A 9,504-nucleotide genomic window follows, 5' to 3' on the forward strand; every position below is an offset into this window, starting at 1 on the left:
GATTTTATCGTTCCACATATTCAGGGCCCTGTTAAAGTTCCAGAGCCTCTCGTTCTCAGTATAGGGGTGAGTCAAGTCAGATGAGGCCACCCTTGACACGATGTGCTCAGTGTGGTAAGCAGCATGTCAGGCAGTGCCTCGTGGGGTTGGGTGTTTGTTATACTTGTGGTTATCCAGGCCATGTTATGAGAGATTATCCGACGAGAGGTGGTGCAGGTATAGTTCAGCCAGTGGGATCTATAGCTGGTTCGTCATCATTAGTACGCCCCCTGGGTAAGGATCACAGGCACCAGCCGATCGTGGTAGAGGCAGAAGTGGAGCATCTAGCTCGAGCGGTCCTCAGAACCGCATTTATGCATTAGCGGGTCGACAGGATCAGGAGTCGTCACCTGATGTTGTTACATGTATATTATCAGTCTCCTCATATGATGTATATACATTGATTGATCCAGGTTCCACTTTATCGTATGTCACTCCGTTGGTTGTTAGCAAGTTTGGGATAGAACCTGAGTAGATTAAACCTTTTGAGGTATCTACACATGTTGGGGATCCAATGATAGCTAGACGGGTATATAGAGATTGTATAGTAGTAGTTCTTAGTCGTTCTACAGTAGCAGACCTAATTGAGCTAGATATGGTAGAATTTGATGTTATAATGGGTATGGATTGGTTGGCTTCTTTTTATGCTAACGTTGATTGTAGATCAAAGATGGTTCGGTTCCAGTTTCCAAGGGAGCCAGTTCTAGAGTGGAAAGGTAATACTGCATCGCCGAGAGGTAGGTTTGTTTCCTATATCAAGGCAAGGAAGATGATCAGAAAGGGCTATATTTATCACTTAGTTCGGGTACAGGATATGAAAGCAGAGTCATCAAACCTTCAATCTATTCCAGTGGTTAATTAGTTTCCTGATATTTTTTCTGATGAGCTTCCAGGCCTTCTGCCAGAGTGGGAGATTGAGTTTGCTATTGACACATTACTAGATACTCAGCCGATATCTATCCCTCCTTATAGAATGGCACCTGCAGAGCTGAGAGAGTTGAAAGAACAACTAAGGGATTTGCTTGAAAAAGGCTTTATCAGACCCAGTACATCACCGCGGGGAGCACCTGTGTTATTTGTGAGAAAGAAAGATGGTTCCTTGCGGATGTGTATTGATTACAGACAGTTGAATAAGGCGACGATCAAGAATAAGTACCCGCTCCCGAGGATTGATGATTTATTTGATCAGTTGCAGGGTGCTAGGTGTTTCTCAAAGATAGACTTGAGGTCGGGGTACCATCAGGTAAGGGTTAGAGAGAAAGATGTTCCGAAGACAGCATTCAGGACTAGATACGGGCACTTTAAATTTCATGTTATGTCGTTCGGTTTGACCAATGCCCCAGCGGTATTTATGGACTTGATGAACTGTGTGTTCAGACCCTTTCTAGATCTGTTCGTGATTGTATTCATAGATGACATTTTGATTTATTCTCGTTCAGAGGCTGAGCATGCACATCATTTGCGTATTGTGCTCAGAGATCTACAAGAAAAGAAGTTGTATGCAAAATTCTCTAAATGTGAATTCTGGTTGAATTTTGTAGCCTTCCTTGGTTATATTATTTTGGGTGAGGGTATCCGGGTCGATACACAGAAGATTGAGATAGTGAAGACTTGGCCTAGACCCACGACACCGACAGAGGTTTGTAGCTTCCTGGGTTTGGCAGGTTATTACAGGAGATTTGTAGAGGGGTTTTCTTCCCTTTCAGCACCATTGACAAAGTTGACTTAGAAGGCAACCAAGTTTCAGTGGACTGATGCTTGTGAGTGGAGTTTCCAGGCATTGAAAAACAAATTGATGTCAGCACCGGTTCTGACACTTCCAGAAGGGACTGATGGTTATGCTATCTATTGTGATGCTTCGGGCGTTGGATTGGGTTGTGTACTAATGCATCATGGTAAGGTTGTAGCTTATGCTTCTAGACAACTAAGAAACCACGAGCAGAATTACCCGACCCACGATTTAGAGTTAGCCGCAGTGATTCATGCACTAAAGATATGGAGGCACTATTTGTATGGCATTCATGTTGATATCTATACGGACCATAAGAGCCTTCAATATATATTCAAGAAAAAGGAATTGAATTTACGACAGAGGCGATGGTTGGAGCTACTAAAAGACTATGATGTTGATATTTTATACCATCCAAGAAAGGCGAATGTAGTAGCCAAAGCCCTCAGCCGTAGATCTATGGGTAGCTTAACATATTTACAACCAGAGAAGAGTGAGATATCTTGTGAGATTCATCATCTAGCTAATCTTGGAGTTCGATTAGTAGACTCAGGTGGTACCAGAGTTACTATTCAGGACACGGTAACATCCTCTCTAGTAACTGAAGTGAAGGAACGCCAGTATGAAGATCCTGTGCTAGCTCACTACAGAGATACAACCCCTCAAAAGGAGAAGACATCATTGGAGATTACAGGAGATGGAGTCCTCAGATATCGAGGTTGATTATGTGTTCCTAATGTAGCAGGGTTGCGCTAACAGGTTATGGGAGAAGCTCACTATTCTCATTATTCCATTCATCCAGGAGCGAGGAAGATGTATCATGATATCAGAGGAATATACTGGTGGGACGGAATGAAGAAGGATATAGCAGAGTTTGTTGCTCAGTGCCCTAATTGTCAGCAGGTTAAGATTGAGCATCAAAAACCCGGTGGATTATTGCAGGCTATAGAGATTCCAACTTGGAAATGGGAAGTGATTAACATGGATTTCATCATAGGCTTACCTCGTACCTAGCGTAAGTTCGATTCTATTTGGGTTATTATTGATAGACTTAAAAAATCAGCCCATTTTATGCCTGTCAGGACTACGTATTCAGCAGAGGATTATGCAAGGATTTACATTAAGGAGATAGTACGACTTCATGGTATCCCTATATCTATTATCTCAGATAGAGGTACTCAGTTTACAGATAATTTCTGGAGGTCCTTCCAAAAAGGATTGGGGACTCAAATAAGTCTTAGTACAACATTTCATCCCCAAACAAACGGTTAGGCTGAGCGTACTATTCAGGCACTGGAAGATATACTTCAGGCTTGTGTGATAGACTTCAGGGGTAACTGGGATGATCATCTTCCACTTATTGAGTTCGCATATAATAATAGTTATCATTCCAGCATTCAGATGGCTCCAGACGAAGCTCTTTACGGAAGGAAGTGTAGGTCACCTATCGGATGGTTCGAGGTTGGGGAAACTAAGTTAGTAGAACCAGAGTTGGTACAACAGGCAGTTGAGAAGATTAAGCTTATACGGGAAAGGCTATTAGCAGCTCAGAGTCGTCAGAAGTCATATGCAGATAATCGACGACGAAACTTGGAGTTTCGGGTAGATGACTGGGTATTCCTAAAGGTATCACTGATGAAAGTCATTATGAGATTCGGTAAGAAAGGAAAGCTTAGCCCTCGGTACATTGGACCTTATAAGATCATACACAGAGTAGGCCAGGTAGCATATGAGTTAGACTTGCCTTCCAACATAGAGTTAGTATATCTAGTTTTCCAGTTGACGATGTTCAGGTCATACAACATCTATTATATGAGGAAGCTCCCATTGCTATACTAGATAAACAGGTTCAGAGATTGAGAACTAAAGACATATCTTCGGTTAAAGTACTTTGGAGGAACAATAATGTGGAGGAGATGACTTGGGAATCTAAAGAAGACATGAAGTCTAGGTATACTCACTTGTTTCCGCTTCCGGAGGAGGATCAGACTGAGACATCACAACCTTAGGTACGTCTATGGTATTGATTCTTATGTTAGTTATTGTCATTGATCGTGTGAGACCATTGGTGCTATTGATGATTGTGGCTATGTATGGCTTTGTATTGTTGGGTTTTCTATCTGAAGGTTGATAGTGGTACCATTACAGAGGAGACTCTACCAAAAAGTTCTATAAATATAGAGGAGTTTAACATTCGAGGACGAATGTTTCTAAGGGGGGAGATTGTTACACCATGTGCGTCAAGGTGACATATAATGAATATGAGACTTGTTAAGAGTTTAAAGTCATAATATGACTATATATGATGTTTGGATAAAACATATAAAGTTAGGGAAAAATCGGATTAAAGTTGCGGAAAAACCAACTAAGGATTTGCCCTATAATAGAGATTTTTGAGAAATAAATTTCTTGTGCTATATGAGGTCTTTTTGGGACATATTATATACCACATTGAAGGTCTTGGAATGTAGTTTCCAACTCTATTGACCGTTTATTCATACAACATCCGGATAAAAAGATATAAGCATCGGAAGATGGGCGAATGAGAGGGTGCCAAGCTAGCACCTTTTGACTTTTCAAAAGTTGTTATATATGTTTTAACTCGTCTCTCTCTCTCTCTTCAGTTTTACACAGAATCTGACCAAAGAACACCATAAAATGTTCCTTGAGCTCTCTAATAGTGCTTCAAATAAAACTAACATCCCGGGTACAAAATCGAGAAGCGATAACATCAGAACGATCCCTACGGCGTAAGTATCGCTATATCGCCTCTCTTTTTCTTTGTAGTTTGAGTTTTGGAATGTATTTAATAGTTAGTAAAAATTCCTAATTTCTGTATTTAAGCTTTAAAATATCAAGAAAAGTTGATAAATTCATTTCCTAAAGGTTAGACCACACGGGACGGTGATCAGAAGCCGTGAGTTTAAGTTATTTGACTCGTAGTAGACTGTTTTGTGGGCTGTTTCGTGTTGCTTTTGGGCTGTCTATTGTGCTGCTGATTTATAGAGTTTGGAAGGATAAAAAGGACATGGAGAAACGCCACATATGGTAGGGTAATAGGTTGGTCACTTGTCGTTGTAGTTACAGGCTAATTGATAACTTGTTGATTAGGTGTATTATGGTATATTTGGTGATTTTGTTGTATTGAAGGTCCCAGATTGTAACTAGGTTGGTTTTGAGTTGCTGATTGTATTATGTTTGTATCTCGCCTATAGTAGGCTTGAGGGAGCAGTAAAATCAGGGGAAATGCTGGCCGTTTTATTTTAGAATCGAGTTATCGTTTGAGATATGTAATATACTACCACCATCTAATTTGTACACGTATTTCTTTGTTATAGGGTTGACGCGCTAGTTGTCATAAGCTTGTTGTTGAGTTTCATTGACGACTTGAGGTATGTTAAGGCTATCCCTTCTTTCTTTTTGGCATGATCCAAATGATATAAACAAAACGAGGAAAATACGCAACTTTCATAAATGACTCTATTCATAGAAATACTAGGGGCATCTATATTCTTGATTCTCTATGTGAATTATTATTATATCCTCTATTCATAGGTCTCAGAAAAATACGTATTTGATAAAGTTTGTCCGAAAGGCATATTGATTTTATGATATTCGAGAAATCTTATTAACGTATTTCTTATGCATTTCATGTATTTATACATGTACCTTGACCCATGACCAGAAGGCGTTATATACACGTATATTATATGTATATGGGATATGGGAAAAGGTTAAGGCGTTATATACGCACCACCACCTGATCAGCTGGTATATGTTGATGATTTTGCCCACAGTGGCCGAGATGATACGATGGGATGCCCTCAGAGGCTTGATGATGTTATATACACCTATACCTATGCATGATACGACATTTACACGCACGTGCATGACATTATAAATGTTTCAGGATTCACAAAGTTATTTAGACTCACAGGTGGAATTCTTTACCCTATGTTTCATCTATGTCTTTTATGTACTGATTTTCATGCTTTACATACTCAGTACATTATTCGTACTGACGTTCCTTTTTGCCTGGGGACGCTGCATTTCATGCCCGCAGGTGCAGGTAGACAGGCTGACTGTCCCCCTTCTTAGGATCCTTGATCAGCGAGAGTTGGTGTGCTCCATTTGATCCGGAGCTGCTTTGAGTTTTGGTACGATGTGTTTGCATACATATATGGGTACGACGTGGCCCAGTCCCGTCCTTTATACAGTTGTACACTCTAATAGAGGTCTGTAGACAGTCATGTATAGTTAGATAGTATGTGGCCTTATTGGCTCGCCCTACCGTATTCCATATATATATATATATATATATATATATGTCTTTTGGGAATGTTTTCCCACGTAGGTTGTTCATATGAATTAGTAGTTTATTTCCAGACGTTATACATGACCTACACTTATTTCATGTTTATATATTAGACGAATGCTTAGGGGTTTTCGATAGGTAGAACTCGGGCACTCGTCACGGCCCATTGGTTTGGGTCGTGACAACTTTTCCTTGGCACCTCTAAGTTACCCAATCCGGTTAAATCCTCCAGGGTGTATGAGTCAACATCGTCCAAAAAATCTCGGATGGGATCGTCCGCTCCATGGACCCCCTTGTGGGATCGCTCCTTCATTATTCGGGCTTCATCGAACATTGATTCTATGAAAGAAGGCGATCCCGAAATATCTATAATGCCGGGCGGGGTAGAGCCGGCGTCTCGAGAGTTCTCGGCCCTCACTTCGGCATCAGCCTTGCGAACCTGAGGGAGATTAGCTTCCATCATTTCCCCCTCGGCTGCCACCCATTCCTCGGGGACAGACAGCTCGTGGGCCACAAAGATTTCATCCTCCTCGGGCTCGTCTCTGAGCCGGAGGAGTGACTTCGAGTCAAGCACTCGGGAGCTGGAGGTTTCCTTTGGCTTACGAACCAGCCTCCTTCTCATTTTTTCTTTCTCCGAGCTCGGGGAACACGGGGCTCTTTTCCTTTTCTTCTCCCCTGTTGTAGCTCCGAGCTGTCCCGAAGCAAAAGAATCGACAGGTAAGTCCTCGTCCCCAACCGGGGGCCTAAGCTCAACGGTCTTAGGCAAACCTGCAAAACAGAAATAAAGAAAAAATAATAAGAATGTGGTGCTAGAAGAAGAAGCCTAGCACAACCTATTCAGGAAAAAGATCTTACCATGAGAAAGGGCCTCCCAACGGCCCTTCGAAAGTTTGCACCATGGGTGCTAGGAATAGGGCATCTACGAGACAATGCCTTCGATCCATTCATTTAACCGAGGAACGACATTCGGGACTTGAGCGACAGTTGCGCAACCACAAACACCAATGAGGAAAAAGGGAGATAAGCATAAAATCAAAATTCAAAAAGAAGTTATACTTACGTGATGCGCTCCACTTCTCGGGGAATAGCCTAGATTCAGACGTAATCAAGTCCGAAGTCTTCACCCAAACTAAACGTCCCTACCAAAATCGATCCCTGTCTTCATCGATGCTTGAAAATGGGGCCTTACTAGCCTGGCGCACGAGCTTTATCAGCCCCCCTCGGAAGATTCGAGGACTGTACAGACGGAGCAGATGATCTACGGTGAACCGACATGAGTCGATCTTGTTTACAAAAAATCAAAGGAGGATTATGATCCTCCATAATGATGGGTGGATCTGGCCAAGGCATACCTCGTACCTCTTACAAAAGTCTATAATGACCGGACCCACCGGGCCCAGCGTAAAGGGATAAGTATAGACACTTAGGTATCCCTCAATGTGGGTGGTAATGGCCTCCTCATAGTTGGGGAACACTATGTCCTTTTCGGCCCAGTTGCAGTCCTTTCGGACTAAGGGGAGATAATCTTCGGTGATCGAGCAAATATATCTCGATGACTCCTCATGCCGACCCTGCACCGAAGAGGACTTCTCGACCTTGAAGTTATCAGCGATCGAACAACCCCCGGGAATGAACATCTTCAAGGGAGGTTCAGGAGCCGGTTCATCGGTAACCATGTTAGCAGCGGATCTCCCGAGGTCGACCACATCGGAAGTGGTTTCGTTGGTTCCGGCAGTCGTTTGGGGGGTAGAAGCGACCTTTTGGGAATAGATTTGGAGGTTTTGGCCATTGTTGTATAGGAAAAACTTGAAAAAGATAAAGAAAGGGTAAAAGTTAACAGCTCAGATGTGTTGGCTTGAGTAGAAGACGAGTAAAAATTCTGCAACGTACTTGAGTAACGGAGGTAAAAATATTAGAGTGTAAAAGAGGGTACTAGATTTCTAAAGGCACGAGGGTAGAGGTTTGAACGTAAAGTAAAAAATGAACAAATGAGAAGGTATTTATAGGGGCCTCGTGACACTTCGTGTCCAAGAACAACCAACTGACGGCCGGCGTGCATTTAAGGCCATTATGACATGACTGACTAGACGTTTCGGGCTTTTTGTCGTTTCTATCACGGCGTATTAAAGAAGGAATCGGGGTGCTCATGTCGTTTCTCGTCAGCTTGCTCTCCGGATAAAAACCGAGCTCATGATACACTCCGGCCTCCAATAGGATAAAACGAGCTCGAGATATGATTGCGAAGGATCGGAATCGAAGCAAAGGTCTCATCGAGTCAGAATCCGGGGGCACGATGCCTGCCCTCGAGAATATCGGGGTTATGATTCGAGATCGATCCAAATCCCAAAAAACTTCGGAGAACATTGTCGGGCAATCAAGCACGACCAACAGAAGGCCGTAATATCCGCAACCGGTCGGATATCACGGCGTTGATCTCGACACGTATCGATGAAGAACCGGAAATCAGTTAAACAGAAGATCTTTACCTTTTATAGAATTGTACTTAGAGTAGGATTCCCCTACTATATAAAGGGGTGTCTGATAATTCATTAGACACATTGTAACACGCATTCCAAAGCAATATACTACTATTTTCACTATTATTATAAGCCTTTTCTCTCGTTCATCAAAATTATCCGTTGTGAGCCCGGATCGAGGGTGAATGTTTCACTAAGGCTGGAATCATCCTGCTCGCATGGTTTAAATTTACTGTATCTTTACTTTTCCATTCTAACTCAATTTATCGTTTTGTATCAAATTAATCCGCATATCCTTAAAATCACTTACAAATTTAATTGTTATCCAATTTTGAGGGAAACAAAGAGCTCGTGATACTCGTGTAGCTTTGTACTTAAAAATATACTTAGTAAATTTCACCAGTGATCATTCAACTTTGTGTTCACTAGCCAAAAGTCACTTTTCTTTCTTCTTTTTTTTTTTTACGTAAAAGCCATTTAACTTTGTGTTTATTACCCAAAAGTCACTTTTCTTTCATTTTTTACACAAAAATTATTTTACTATGCTCTAGTTATCACAATAATCACTTTGACCATATTTTACAAACTTTTCACCTGAAAAGTCTATTATGCCCTTGACATTATAAATTCTCTCATTTATGTAATACCTTCTATATTATATGTTATATAATATATTTTTACCCACAGATTTTTTTTATAATTAAAATAACTTAATATTATTTTATAATATATTCGTAAATTTAATTTTTCTTAATATTAATTTTTAAAATATATAAGTAGCATTAGTAAATATGTCAGTAACATTACCGTAAATAAATATCAAGTCCACGTTCTTAATCATGCTTAATTAAATATGTTTAATGAAAATTAAAAAATCAAAGCTCATTGATTTATCAGCCAAGCCATACCCATTAATTTAATAAATAAAATACGCACATTCGGCA

This window comes from Nicotiana tomentosiformis, chromosome 4, assembly GCF_000390325.3.
Source record: "Nicotiana tomentosiformis chromosome 4, ASM39032v3, whole genome shotgun sequence".
In the NCBI taxonomy this organism is placed as follows: Eukaryota; Viridiplantae; Streptophyta; class Magnoliopsida; order Solanales; family Solanaceae; genus Nicotiana; species Nicotiana tomentosiformis.